This window comes from Nannospalax galili, unplaced genomic scaffold (assembly GCF_000622305.1).
Source record: "Nannospalax galili isolate Female #2095 unplaced genomic scaffold, S.galili_v1.0 scaffold275, whole genome shotgun sequence".
Lineage (NCBI taxonomy): Eukaryota > Metazoa > Chordata > Mammalia > Rodentia > Spalacidae > Nannospalax > Nannospalax galili.
In genome coordinates this window covers 578,110-594,172 of record NW_008335440.1, presented here as the reverse complement: position 1 = coordinate 594,172, position 16,063 = coordinate 578,110, and the positions used below count along the sequence as shown (strand labels likewise).

The 16,063-nt window shown below is 36.0% G+C and overlaps 1 long non-coding RNA gene and 2 other non-coding genes across 5 annotated transcripts in view; all 3 read right to left on the bottom strand.

Moving 5' to 3' along the window:
• The window catches only part of LOC103731778, a 40,632-nt gene extending 27,628 nt beyond the window's left edge, over positions 1 to 13,004 (bottom strand). For all 3 annotated transcript variants that reach the window (XR_003849067.1, XR_001872377.2, XR_003849069.1), the window contains exon 1: positions 12,449 to 13,004. This is a non-coding gene — a long non-coding RNA (uncharacterized LOC103731778). The remainder of the gene's footprint in view (positions 1 to 12,448) is intronic.
• LOC115069872 lies at positions 7,190 to 7,256 on the bottom strand. The gene has a single exon (XR_003849106.1). It is a non-coding gene; the product is annotated as a small nucleolar RNA SNORD64 (small nucleolar RNA).
• Positions 12,937 to 13,010, bottom strand: LOC115069873. Its single transcript, XR_003849107.1, has one exon. It is a non-coding gene; the product is annotated as a small nucleolar RNA SNORD107 (small nucleolar RNA).
• Between the last annotated feature and the right edge of the window lie 3,053 nt (positions 13,011 to 16,063).

Sequence of the window (16,063 nt, the reverse complement as noted above, 5' to 3'; positions counted from 1 at the left end):
TTTAAAAATCGGGAAAAAAGATTGCTGGGATCAGCAGTGTACACTACCACACCCAGACTTCCAGATCTTTCCATTGGCAGATCTGAGCACCGTCCTTTCCCTGAAACACCATCTTTTCTCCCTCTCTAACCCTTCTTTTCCTCTCTCTCTCTCTCTCTCTCTCTCTCTCTCTCTCTCTCTCTCTCTCTCTCTCTGCACGTGCATGTGTGTGTGTGTGTGTTAGTTGTTCTACAAAGCTAGAGATCTCAGACTGGACAAAGAACTTGCCTATTATTCCTTCAGAAGTCAAATGTTGACAGCTCTGATACTTAACAACTGAATAAACAAGGGCAGAAACAAACTGACAGACTGGATAAAGAAACCGTGCAACCAGGCGTGATAGCACGTGATAGCACACACCTACAAAGTAAGTTCCAGGCCAGCTAGGGCTACAGGGTGACCTTGTCTCAAAAAGACCAAAAAATGTGCAAATCTTACATAATTTAGATATATAAATGGTGATATTCTTGATACTTTGACAATACTATTAGTGAACATCCAGAAGTCAAAAAGAAATGAACAAACTAAAACAGGAAAAAAATCAAATTTAATTCATTATGTTGCCTACTTTATGGTCCATAATTCTGCCAATTCTATTTCTAAGAATATCAATTGCTGAAAATATGATGATGGAATGATGGAGGGTTAAGCTTGTGTGTGACAAGTGGAGAAAATTATGTAAATCCATATAAAATATAATATAATCCCACATTAACCAAAGGAGTCCAAAATGTGCATGATAAAGCAACTGCAATTTAAAAAATTAAAATGTTTCTGCCTTTGCTTATCAGTTACTCATAATAGATGAACATGTATATTTTGGATACATATATTATTATAAAGCCAAAATTAACATTTCTGCATCCTTCCACTTAAGAAGCCATATCATATTCTCCAGTGACAACAAAATCTAGCCCTGTTATTTTTAAAACAGTAAAAATAATAATTTCATTTTATACTCATGTAACAAAATCCTCTGTAAGATACTTGCAAGATGCTCAATGTTTTAGCTATTTAAGATGAAAAATAACTTTCACTGGATATATTTAGATAAATTCAAACATAACAGCTTCTATGGTATTGAAGTAATAATGGCATCTACATATAAGTGTTCATGGACTTCATGTATCACACATCATTACTAACACAAAATAATTCAACTTAAAGCCAAATTCAACTGATACAAATTAATTTCTCCATCAAATTTTTTTTAATTATAGAGATATGTCACACAAAGAACTGTGTCTTTGCATACAAAACACATCTTTAAACCATAAAGTGTAAACACAAACTTCCCATTACATTTCCAACCTGGTGAATCTATCACTCATTGACATGCTACTCCACATATAGATATACCATACTACACAATATAGAACATTCAATATTTAACTTTAAAAACATACTGAAAACAAAATAAAAAGCAGTGAATTAACGTTGAGAGGTACTTTACTATCCTAAAGGTAAAAATAAGTGTTCCTTAATATTAGAATATCCACAGTATCCCAAATACCATCACATGTACGAAAGCATAGAAAAGTGTCACATAGGCCCTCTCTTCCAAACTTCTTCATCTTATCTCCTAAATCCATGATAATTTTGCTTAGAAATTTTTAAATCAATATATACTCTAGCAATAGAACTACTCTCAAATGCAACATAGCAGCCATCAGTCTTCTTCATAAGTTATTAACAGTGCTCTCTTTGATTACATATAGAGCAATACAAAAAGACCACAGAATCCTAGATATGCTAAAATAGTAACAACCTAGTGTGTCTTCTTTAATTTCATTATGAGAAATATATCTTATGCCATGCAAATTTAATATAAACATCTCTGACAAACCTATATCCAAGTAAGCCTAAAGCAGCTTAGAAATTTTCCATATCAACAGCAGTTCACACAAAATGTGCCATGAAAAGAAAGCCACAGCATAAAATCCAATAAAAGACTATAATCTACAACATACGAATTCTAGTTTTACTTCTAGAATTACCTGTTAAAAATTTCATGCATATTTTACCAAGGATGATTAATTGTCTCTATATCAAGAAAATGTCACAAAACAATTATTCCTGGATATTTTATACAATAATTCTCAAGTGTTATTAAAATAATTTCTTTTTCTAATTTAAATATAAAACACTTTCCATATCCCCTTGGTTCTACTTACCCTAAACTACTCTAAAGGGAAGTGTCAAATTGAAGTTTTTCTCCAGTGAGCAGGTAGGTACATAAAGCAGGTAGGGTATCCAAAAGACAACCTTAAGGGATCTATTTTCATCTCTTTGTACCAAACCCTCAATAAGAAGTTTTCAACCAACAGTACATATATCTCTAACTGAATAGGCAACTTTAGTTAAAAGGGATATGATTTCTCCCAATTCAAATATCAGTGAAACATTAAAATGATCTTGCTCTTGGCATAACCTTAACAAATAATGGAAAAGGCAGCAGTGACAATAAATGGCAAATTTGGGACTTGTTCATTAGAGGAGAAATCTCTGCTTACATTCATTCATGTCAATTCTATCAGTTTTGACAAAATAAAGCAAAGGAAGACAAACAAACTATCCAACTGCATAGCAAATATAAATTGTTAAGTCAGGCCTAGTGACAGAAAAATAAATGTAAGATAAAGGTATCTGCTGATCCTTTAATATTTTTATTCTCTATACAAAAGAAAAATTATCACAAAGGTCATTCTGTAGACTTCCTAAATCACATTTCCAAGTTCTGATAATTACTATCACACACAAATTAAATTACTATTAAATCAATAGTTGTTTTATATTATCACTATGACTTCAAAATTTATTATGGATGGATTTACTGTCAGTTACCTTGACATCACTTTGGTACATAATTCACTGGGTAGTTAAAATAACCAGTCCATTTAAATTTGTAGTCCAATCTCAGGCAATATCACTAAAGAGGGCTATAACATTATGTATTCTCAATGTATAATAACTATCTGCCATATATCCTTCTCAATAAAACAATAAGCAGTGATTTTTAAACTATCTGTTATTTATTAAATTGAAGTCAGTATGATGAGCTTCTTTTTTTTGATGTTTGGGTTTCTTTGTTCAAATTAAGATTTTGAACAGGCTTCATTATGGCGGCTTCATACCTTGCTTTAATCATCTTTTCCTCTACTGTAATCTTCAGTTCCCTCGTCCCTCCTGCTGGTCCTACTCACTCTTCCAAATAGTCCTCAATTCTGCTTTAATGTCACTTCTATCACTGTAACCTCTCACCCCCTTCTCCTGTTAAATCACTTCTCCCCTCCTATAGTTTTTTTTTTTTTTCCTACTTTCATGCCTATGGGGATGGAGCTGGGGATGCAAGGAACTTGGCAGAAGATATAAGGAAGGAGGTACCTGTTCTCCAGTATAGCAGGGCAAGCACAGTACACAGGAGTTCATTACACTTTACAAAGTAATTAAAGTGAATTGGGTGTGGTAGCATCTATCTACGAGCCTATCACTGAAGAGGCTGAGGCAGGAGGACTAGAAGCTCAAGGACAGCCAGACTTACAAAGTGACATACAAGCTATCTTGAACATCAGAATGGGACTTTTCTCCAAAAAAAGTGAGACTTTCTTTCAACACAAAGAAATAATAAAAACTACGGAGAGACAAGAGAGAGACAGAGAGAAAGAGAGAGACACTAATTTTCCTGATGTGATAAATATTTTATATCTGTGTCAAATTGTTACACTGTACTCCATAAAAATGAACATTAAAGGCAATTTTATTTATTTTATTTTACTTGGGGTGGCTGTTGCTTTTTTTGTTTTGCCATAAGATTTCCCAGTAGCCCCAGCTGGCCTGCAACTTGCTATGTAGAATAGGACCCAATCTCAAAGAGATCTGCCTGTAAAGGCAAGGCTTAATTCCTTAAAGGAAAATAATTTAAGACTAAATATAATTGGTATTTTGCTACTCTGTTTTGAGACAGGGCTAAGAATTAAATCAAGTTCCTCTACATCTGCCTTCCAAGTGCTGGGATTACAGTCAGTTACCACTAAAGCTAAAGAAGACATATTAAAATATATGAAAGATTAAAAACACAAGTATACACTAGGAATATTTATTATACATTTACTGATTTCTAGAGTTTTAACATTTTATAACCTACTGTCAATTTAGTTAAGGTTTGATTTGAATCAATTTTAGCTAAATTTAAATGCAAAATTGATTTAGTTGATTCATTATTAGGAAAATAATAAAAAGTATGATTTTTTCCTAAAATATAATAAAGACAGTGTTCTTTCAAAATTAACTTGTCACATTTATATATATAAATATACAATAAGATATTTCAATATGTTGTTTATATTTATTTAAATTGTTACATTAACAGAGGTTTCAAAAAGTTGTCTGGGGTGAGTGAGATGGTTCTACTTGAAACTAGTCTTTATAACCCAAGTTCAGTCACCAGAATCATCATGGAGGAATGAGAGACTCACTTCCCTGAGTGCCACTCTGACCTCTCACTGTGTTCTTGGTCACATCTGTGCTCTCTCACACACTAACCAAACATCGTAATGCTTGTTGGCTTTCCTAAATTCAAAAGTTGTTGTCCTATATAACTGATATATAATAAGCAACATCCTGTGGAACCAGGTCATCCTTAAAGACACAAACCTTTTGATTTTCATTTTTACCATGTCAAGGGATAGGATTTGGGAATTTTAAAATGTAAAGCAAGAACCTTTCCACTTTTATCTTGAAAATAATTGAAGCTGCCCAAGGTTAGTTAGTGGGAGCCAGGATGCTCGGTTGACTCGGTTCATCTTTTCCCACACCTAGCTGCTAATCATGGTGCTACCATGCTGCCATATTGCAACAGCCCCTGTCTGCATGACCCAGAACAAAGCCTGAAATTATTATTTATGGTTTGGGGGGGAGGGGTTGGGACTATTTGTGTACTCTATCTCAAGCTTAATATGCTGAGCTAGTTGTATTAAGATCTAGTAACAATAAAGGGCCCTATACCTGAAAATAGTTAGAGAGATTCTAGCAAAGATGCCAAGAAAGGTTTGTGGGAACTGCTAACCAAGCTGAGAGTTTCTGGCACAGGTCTGAGTTCCTAACACTATGAGTCACAGTGACAGGAAGCACTGAACAGTAAACATCTAAGAACTTCATTTTGCTTCTCAGGATTTCTAATCAAAATGAACAAAAACCCTAAAATGATTGATAACTCTTATACATAATGAAAGAAGTACACTAAGATTGGACCTTTGTAAACTGTATTTAGTAAGACCTCTGATATTTTATATATTAAAATATATTATGTACACATAACAGATTAATGACTACTATAAATGTATATTCTTTTATTATGTTTTGAGGCAGGGTCTTCCTGTAGCCACAGCAGGCCTAGAACTAGCTGTACAGACCAGGCTGGTCTCAGTCTCACAGAGATCCACCTGCCTCTGCCTCCTGAGTGCAGGGATTAAAGGCATGTGTCACAGTCTTAAATGTATATTTCTTAACCTGCAATCCTAACACTTATGAGGCTGAGGTAGTAGGATCAAGGCCTTCTTAAGCTAGGCTATACAATGAGCTCCTATCTGAAAAGCAAAAAGATATAAAGTAAATTATAACTCTTTACCCATTCAAGTAACTATAGCAGGAAATGACATCTGACTAGCCTCTAACTAATCATAGAAAATAAGAAACGAGAACACGAGTTACACGATCACCTTAAGAAAGGCCATAGGAGCTAATATAGAAAAAGAGAAGCTGGCTGAGGCTCACAATTCAGATGCAAAAAATGTTATGAAATAATTCTGACTATACCCCACCTACTATTCTGAAATAGTAATATTAAAAATTGTCTTATTGCTTAAAAGTGGAACAATCTGGACATCACTCTCTTTCTGAGTAGCTGCAATCAACTAAGGACATGCTCCAAACCATGGTAAATCTGGTTTCTTTCTTTCCTTTTCTTAACTCTTTCATAAATTTCAAAAAATAATCACTATTATCATCATCAAACCAGGTATCCCTTAACCACAAAGAACAAAACACTTATCTCCTCTAGGACTCCTTCATTTCCTCAGTTAAAAAGAATTTCTATGAGCCCTAGAACAAAAGCTACCACCACATCTTGTGGGCTACATCAAGGATCACATTGTCCACAAAATCTACATCAACAGACCAAGCATTCTTTTCCTTTTATCCCTCACTGAAATGCATGTAAGCTTAACTCATTCAGTAGTTCAATGTAGTTGAACTTGTCTTAATTTATCCAGTACATTTCAACCAGCCTCAGAAAAGCTACTGCCTCATATTAAATGAATGTTTTTAATGAATGTTCATTTCTTTGAACCCCAATTTTATTCATTTTTATAAAATACCAGTCATTTTCATGATCTGGCACAATATTAACACTAAAACCTATATTTACTATTCACTCACATACACGTACAATGCACAGAGACTTTAATAATATAAAATCACTATTTAACGATATCGTATATACATTTATTTAGAATATATTTTTAAACTTTTTTATAAATTAACTGTTTAAGCACTGGTTCACAAATGCTCACCACAGATAATAAGACACAGCACTCACACACACAAAAGTATTATATACAAATATGAAAGTAGAGTATAACTAAAAAGTGCATGGTATTATGATATTTGCCAAATCCCTTCTCACACTCGGCATCAGTACCTGCAGAAGGCCAATTTAAACTTCTTGAGTTAAAATCTTCAATATTCTACCAATACCTTGTCAGGCTCCACAGACAAAACTCACCCCCCAGAAACCTTAGCATTCTGCTAAAATATAAATTAAGTACTATCTTATACCAAAGCAACAAATGTCTTCCTAACAAACTAATAATTTCTCATGTGAATATTAAATGGAAAAGCAACCTCAGAGTGACTTGGAACTGTGTGATAGGGGTATGCACAGCAGCCTCCAAGGCCCTGCTCTCTTCAATTATTACTTGAAGTACACAATATAAAAGAAAATGAAAACTGTTAATTCTATGAATATAGAGGGCTCTTTAGAAAAGGAAAACATAATCAGATTTAGAATCAACTTTGGTATACTGTAAAAATCTACAGTTCCAGTCTCCTTGGAAAACCGTGTGATATTAAAATTCAAATTGACACTTAGGCTAGACTTCAGAGTAATCATATTGAGCCTCATTTCATCATGCTCAGTAAACATAGCTCATCATAAATCCAGCCAAGGTCTTCCACAAGGTACTTCCAAAGAACTATGTAAAAAAGTAATATGGTTTGGTGGCTGGCCTAATGCTAAGGAGGTAAGAAGACTTTGATTTTGAAAAGAGGGGGCTCTATCCCAGAAAGAACCCCAAAGCTTAGGGGTATATCTCAGTGACAGAGCACTTGCCTCATATGGACAAAGCTCTGGGTGATGTTAACAGAACTAGAAAAAGAACTGTAGAGTGGGTAAGCTAAGAGTGTGGTTGGCTACCCAGTGATCACTTATCATACAGGAGGCACTGAGTTCAAATCCTAACACAAAACACACACAAATGCGTGCGTGCGCACACACACACACACACACACACACACACATACATACATACATATAAACAAATCTACAATAAAAAATACATAGAGGGCTGGAGAGGGCTCTCCGTGGTAAGGAGCACTGGCTGCTCTTGCAGAGGATATGGCTATATAAATATCTGCTAGCCTATATAATGATGATAAAAATTTATTTTAATGGACAAGTATTTAAATCTATTTGTAAAATTCTACCTATGGTCTAAGATTACACTATGCCCATTATCTTCATTCTTCTAAATTGACAGCTTAAAAAATCAAATTGCAGTAGTTGTCAAAATTCACCAAACTAGTGGCACATCTACAATGTAATCTCTACACCTAAGGCTCACAGAACATAGTGGAACAGGAGCAGAAAAAAATATTCATTCATCTCTCAACTCTCACCAGCCACGCTTCCTCATGCAACAGATGGTTTTTAACACAGAAAACCCCAACTAATCAAAATGTAAAGAATAAACGACCAACTGCAGAGTACATGTCCCTGGATAGGACTCCTATGTTAAACCTCCACCATCCAGGGCTCAGGGACCATTGTGGAAAAGGGAGTGGACAGATTATAAGAGTATGGGTGGTGGATGACCACAAGGAAACACAGTTGTCCAAGCAGCTGGAAACTTGCTCATATGAACTTACAGCAATGGTGACATCAGCATAAGAACCCAGCAAATTCAAACCATACAAATATCCAATGAAGAAGTGGGGAAATGGGTAAGGAACCCCAATTTTAGCTGAGGAAGTATTGGCAACTGATCACTACTGGGTAGGGACTGTTGATCTACTTTAATGAAGTGATGCTAGATAGGCTGACCAGACTGCAGTGGATGGATTCACACTGAGGAACACAGAGACTTAACATGATAGGCCTTAAAGTAATGACAGAGTGCTTATAATCCCTTGGGGGGGTTGTAGATAAGTAATAGGGTATAAATATAAATAAAAGATATACCCATTTTGGAAAACATCCCTATCTTGAGTGTCCTATAAAAGTAAAAAGCCCTCAACTCTCACCAGTGAAACTTCCTTATACAGTGTGATGCACACAGAAGGTAACAAGTGGCCAAGTATTATAGAATAAGAGATTGCAGAATGTGTGTCCCTGAAGAGGAATCCTACATTAAACCTCACCCACTCATGGCTCAGGGACCACTCTAGAAGAGGAGGCATAAAGATTTAAGAGCCAGCATTGGTACATGAACATAAGGAAACAGGGGCTTTCGGACCTCTGGCAACTTGCTCATATGAACCTGCAACAATGGTGATAGCAAACACAAGCCAAAAAAAACCAAAAACCAAAAAAAAACCCAGCATAGAACTGGGGAAATGGGCAGGAGGCCCCAACTATGTTTGAACATGGTATTTGGGATAATCTGAACCTGTTGGCTCCGGGATAAACTCTCTCTTATTTCCTATGAGGTGAGAGCTGTGTTTCGTATTGATACAACAAACCAAGTATTCCAGAGTCAACAAACAACCCGGATGGACAAACTGAGGGGAGTGTGTGTGTATACGTGTCTAATTGTATGTGCAAGCATGTGAAAACTATGTGAAGGTACCTCCAGAAGCCAGAGGCATTAGATCCTTCTGAAGCTGTAGTTATAGACAGTTATTTGTGAAATGCCCCTATGTGGGTGCTGGGAACCAAGTCAGCTGGAAAGGACTACTCTTAACTGTGGAGTCATTTCTAAATGAGTCCTAATCAGCTATCTTAAAATTAATGAATGTTGTCATGAATTTTATACACATGAAAAAATGCAGTATGTGATTGGGAAGTTCACTGAAAAATACGGTTCTCAAATCCCATTCCTTCTCCACTGGCCTGTCAATGCCTCAAAAGTCAGTAATATTCAAACGACCCAAGTAATAACTCCAGTATCCTCTAAGTATTCAAAGGAAATGAAGAATTGGACATCTATCACCTTAAAGGTTAAAAATGACCAAACTTAATGTGTAAGGCACATCAAAAGCCACAAGAGACCAAAATCTAAGCTTTTCCAACAGTTACCCAAGATGCTACAGGAATGAAACAATTCTTGATTGAGATTAGTAGTATTACCTCAGTAAACACAAGAATGATTAGACATAATAATAAAATTTTACCAGTCTAGACAGAACAAATCTGACCAAATATGCCCTTAATCCAAATACTAATCCAGAGAATTCTCCTCAATCCTTTGAGGGTTGAGAGAAGAAAGCTGCAAAAGAAAAGGTTTCAAATTAGTAAGCAATGGTTCATATGGTTTAGGAAAAGAAATCAGTGCATAACTAAAAATCAGCTATTAATGCTGATACAAATGCTTCAAGTTATCCAGTAGATCTTGATGAGACAACCGATGAAGGTGGCACTAGAAATATAGCCAAATAACACATAGCAGGAGAGAAAACCCTAAGTCTGACACATCCCTAGACAAACATAATTTCTTACTCTATGCTAAATATGGATCCTTATATTTAAGATAAGTATGACAATCATAAATCATCAAATACATTTCTTTTTCAAAAGACAGAGAATATTACAGAGTTCTACAACTGGTCAAACACAGAGAGTAAGTGTCTGTGAGATTCCCAACCCTAAGTAACATATCTACAATGGAATCTCTACATCTAAGGCTCATGGAACATAGTGGAACAAGGGATAGAGAGAATATTAATGCATCTCTTAGCTCTCATCAGTGAAGTCCCCTCATGCAACAGAGGGTGATGAACACAAAAGGCCACAACTGGTCATAGTGTGGGTCCCTGGACAGGACTCCTATATTAAGCTTTACCCACCCAGGGCTCAGGAATCATTGGAGAAGGTGGGGTGGAAAGATTGCGAGAGCCAGGGGAGGAGGCACATGACCATAAGGAAACAGTCTTACAGGCTCCTGGGACCTTGCTCATATGAACTTACAACAATGGCATCTGCATACACAAGACCCAGGCAAACTCAATCAGACAAAAAACAAAAATAGAACTGGGGAAATGGGCAGCAGGCCCAAACCTTAGCCAACTGGCTTAGCTGATTGACAGCTGATTACAGCAGGGAGAGGGAGAATTGATTTTCCTTAAGTGAGAGACTCTAGATAGGCTGACTAGGCCCCAGAGGATGAAATTGCACTGAGGGACATCTAGGTACACTAAGTGACTCGATAGTCCTTAACATGACAGAACACATGAAATTTGGTGGGAAATAGGGAAGTGTGGATGGGGGTGAGGGTATAAAAGGATTAAGATATTCTGTATGTAATGCACAAAAATTCAAAAACTATATACATGGAAAAATTAATAAATAAAAATATATAAAACTGAAAGAAATAGAGGAAGAAAGTAGATGCCAACCTCTGGTCTTCATAGCTACCTGCACATGTATGCACAATCCCCCAGCACACATACATACATACATACATACATACATACATACATACATACCACACATATATACACACACAAAGAAGTAAATTATTTTGGAAAAGATTCACCATTTCTAGATGCCCTGATGAATACTAGTGACTCAGGCTGGAGAACTGGCTCAACAGCACTGGACCCAAATTCAATTCCCAGCACCCACGTGATAGATAACAACCATCCCTAACTTCAATTCTAAAGGTTCCAACACCTTCTTCTGTCCTCTGTGGGCATTGCATGACACAGGTGCACTTACATACATGAAGACATAACACTCATACACAAAAAATAAAATTAAAATTAAAGTAAAAAAAACAAACACTAGTGACTCATGGGAGAAGGCCAACATTTCAGCAGTAACATACTATGCAGATGATTCCAAAGACCATTGTGGATGACCTTAAAGAGTCAAAACTTCAGAGAAGCATGCAATCTGGATTAATTAACAGGTCTGGGGCTACTTCTCTGAGTAAACTAGGGGAGTAGCTTAATAATGATTCTATTCCTGATGAAAACTCTGTGAATGCTATTGAAATGACACCAAACGATTTAGAATTGACAAAAAAGTGACATGTATGAACAATACAACCTCAATTTTGAAAGATTTACTGTGAGCAGAATGGGTTGTCTACTCAGATCAATCATTCAGGAAATGAAAAACTTAAATGAAGCAGTCTTTGCTGTCTTTTTATAAAAGGCCACAGACATCCCAACTACTACTCTGGGGCCAGTGAGATGGCTCAGTGGGTAAGGGTGCACGATGCCAAGCTTGGCAAACTGAGTTTAATCCCCAGGACCATTCCTGTCCTTGCTTTATGATTATCATCAGCATTTTAGCCTGTTTATCTATAATACTCTATGTTTTACTCTTTTTGCTTAGCACATGTATTATTGGATCTTTAGTACCTGTATTTCTCTTTATTTATAATTATATTTTGGTCTTTTTTGAGACAGGGTCTCCCTGTAACCACAGCTGGCCTAGGTTCACTATGGAGAGACCAGGCTGGCCTCGAACTCAGAGATCTGCCTGTCTCTGCCTCCTAAGTGCTGGGATTAAAGGGGTGTGCCACTGTGCCGAGCTTGTATTTCTCCCTAAATGAAATCTTCTCATCTCCCATGCAAGAAGTCCCTTCACTCCAATAAAATTAAATGGTAATTAAGTTTTACTTTTTAAAAAATGTCAAAAAAATCTCCCCAAATACATTGTAAATATCATAACAAGGTAAAACACAAAACAAGTACAGGTAAATACTTGGATGGTATAGGAATAGCAGACTATATCAGAATAAACCATCATGATGAAGTAAATATAAACTACCTAAACTTATTTTCTAACATAAAAAGAGGCTGCTACACTGTTCGGTTACTAGTTCTTCAATAATATCTACTGTATGATGGGATCTGGCCAGGTTAATCAAATGCAGACACCTGAGGAACAGGCTCTCCACGTACTCACCACATTCTGCTAAGTATGCTCCATGTACATTGTTCTCTTTCCCTCCTGACATCACTTAGAAACCTATAATTACATAGCTTCATTTTTCAAGACAGGAGCTTCATGTTTACACATCCTTATTTCCACTTCACCAGGTGCTTATGATGTGAGATCCAAGGAAGTGTCCTTTTTGCTTTCAACAAAATACAAAACGCAGAAAAAAAATACCTCAAAATGGAGAAAACGAATTTATGGAAGCAAAAGATATTGGAAGTATTGGCAAAGTGAAATAATACACTTGCCAGTTCTAAGTATTCAAAGTTCTCATATCAAGACATGATCCTTTATTTGGTTTGGTGTTCTAAGATATAGTCTTGAAATATAGCCCATGGTGGCATCCTGCTGCATCATCGGCTAAGACTACACAAGCATGTACCACCATGTTCAATTAAGCCAATATTTTCCATTGAGAATAATAAGCAATGCAGTATAATAAGGCCCAATGACTAGATTTCAGAGTGTCACTTTAAGCTCAAATTTTGAAATCATTATTGTCAGACAAGGTCCTATGTCATCATAAACCTAGTCAAGGCCTCTGGGATATATTCATTACAAGATTTCAATTTTTTTGTTACAGGATTACATTACCTGGGATGTTTTTCTCTTTTGTGTTGCATTTTATCCTATTTTGATTTACAGCCTTGTTACAACACTGCAGTGTTGTAGCCACACTGATGAAAATTCAGAAAATTCATTGACAGAATTTTATTTCTTCATTCATCAATTACATTGACAAAATGAAATCACATGATACTGAAATAGAATGAACACACAAATGTCCTATTTGAGCACTAGATACCATCCTTCTACCAAAAAATGCATACATAGCATACTATAGTATATTAACATAATTCATAGACTACAATCATGCATATCAATAGAAAGGTCACTAGACTTCAATGATAAATCACAATCGACTACATACATAATATAAAATTCAAATTTTAAAGCATTTCTACTTTTGAAACCATCAGGTCAGTTAATAATACTTTTAAAAGGCTAATAAAATTTGTATACCAGTATTTCTTCTACCCTAAAGTTTTTATAATTCAGTTTCTAATTTTAATTTTCTAAGAATCTGTAAGAAAACAGTTCCATATATATTAACTTCAGGCTTCATTTTCTAATATTTATTTTTATTTTATGTGTATGAGTGTTTTGTCCACATGGCTCTAAGTGCACCATGTACATGAAATGCCCAAGGGGACCTGAAGAGTGCATTGGACCTCCTAGAACTAGAGTTATGGACAGTTGTTACCTGCCATGTGGGTGGTGGGAGCTGGGGTCCCATAGAAGAGCAGCCATTGCTTTAAAGTGCTAAGCTATCTCTCCTCATGTCTCCACTACAGTAGATATGCTATAATTAAGAACTGCCATAGTATAAACTTCCTAAAATATATACATATTCATATGTGAAATTATTTTAAATGGAGTTACCCTAAAACAAGGCAACAATGCTCCTACTAAACCCCAAATAAAAAGTCCAGTGCCAGAACTGTTTATCTCCTTTGGAATTATTGTCAGTGAGGTCTCAAAGACCACCCCCTCCACCAAACATTGCCAGTGCTCTTAGTTATACTGCAGAACTCGATGGTAAGAACCTACTGCTGAAGAAACCACATACTTGAGTCATATGACAAGGAGGAATCAAACTGGTACTGATCTAGAAGTTTCACCCCTACTAGAGAGCTTTTCACAGTGCCAGGAAGTGTGCACTACTACAGGGGAAAGGTAATAGACAATCTTAGTCCAGCTGTCAATCCTGGTGTAATAGTCACATTCTGATTGGAATTAAGATCCACTCCATAAAAATGAAACCCAGATTTGGCAGTGTTCCTAGAGAGTGTATACTAATTCTACTAAATTGCTTTAGTATAAAATTGACTTCTAAAGACTTAACTTTATACCCACAGATTAGTGCATCTCTCAACTCTCATCATAGAAGATTCTTTTGGCAGTAGATAGTAATTAACACAAAGACTCACAACTGGTCAAGGTGCAGAGAATAAGAGTACAGAGGGCTCAGTTCTAAACAGGGTACCTATGTCTCTTGCCCTTTCCCCTAAGGCTCGGGGATCATTGCAGAAGAGGGGGGAGAAATATTTTAAGAGCCAGAAGCAGTGAATGACTACAAGAACAACAACAAAAATCCAGACATAAGACGGGTGCACTTATGAACTGACAGCATTTGTCACAACATGTGCAAGACATGGGCAAAATTAAGACAGACACCATCCCAGCTCAAAGAGGGCACAATGTCTTTCCTACCCCTAGCTGAGTAGCTAATGGCAACTGATGGCTGCTGAGCAGATTGTAGCCCCAGGCAGGTTGATTATGTTCCAGTTGATAGACATATACCCAAGAGTATATGGGCATCATAATTTGGATTCAATGTGTTAAAAAAAAAAGAGGACGTAAATTTGAGTATATTTAGTTCATGTGTATCTGTGGATCAATACCATTGATCTCTGCATGATAGGCACTCATCAATTGAGCTACATGTCCAACCTCAAAATTACTTTCTTTTAATCGGTGTACATGTGTTTTTTTCTAATTTTTCTTAATAGATGTCCATATATTCTGCTAAAAATAATACGCAATGCAAATATATTCATGAAGTCAAATTAAATAATGATGCATGTCATGAAATGAGAAAGCTGTGGCTGAACTTTTGAGGAAACAAACATTCATCTGAATATAAGAGTTAAAGTGTGAGTGGTGGCATATACCTATAATCCCAGCACTTTGGAGCCTGAGGAGGAGGAGGAGGAATTCATGCTCACCTTTGCCTTCACAGTGAGTTAGAGGCCAGCCTAAGCTTCATGAAACCTTAAACTCTTATCCTTAGCAAAAACTGCAGGAAAAACTACTTCTAAATCCTTACTGCCATGGCTGACTGAATACAGGTATGTTGATGTATATCTCTACTCTGTAATAAGATTCACATACCTATCTTAAACCCACTAAATTATAAGGAAATTCATGCCTCAGTTTGTTTACAAACATATAATCCACTAGTAAATACTGTTTTCAAAGTTCCCAGAAAGTTTTAGGCACAAAATTGTATTGTCACTACCAAAACAGTTTTTAAAACTTAAGCATCTCACCTTTAACTTGCAGAAAAGACATCTTAAATTAAGAGGTAAAAATCAGAAAATGGGCTTTCCTCAAACATGCTCATGCCAAAATCTTAGCGCCAACTGTCCTACCAGATTCTAAAACAAAGGGAAGGGAACATAATTGGAAATTAAGACCAAAGAATAAGTTGTCATGAAAATGCAATAATTTCTAAAAACACGCATTCATAGTAAGACAATTTGAGTTTAGTAAAATCAAGAAGTTTGCTTTAATATTACAAATTCTAAAAACTATCAAAAATTGGAGTGTTTATTATATAATAAATTTCCTTAAAAAGCAACATCTTGTTGTGTGTGTGTAATGTTTCTTAACACATAGTGGCCATAAATCCTGCTCTGGAAAAAATGATATAAAGTTAGTGACAATAAATATAGTTACATTGATGGTCCCTCTTCCCTCGTGACTACTACATGCATGGGGACAATAAGCACTAAGGGT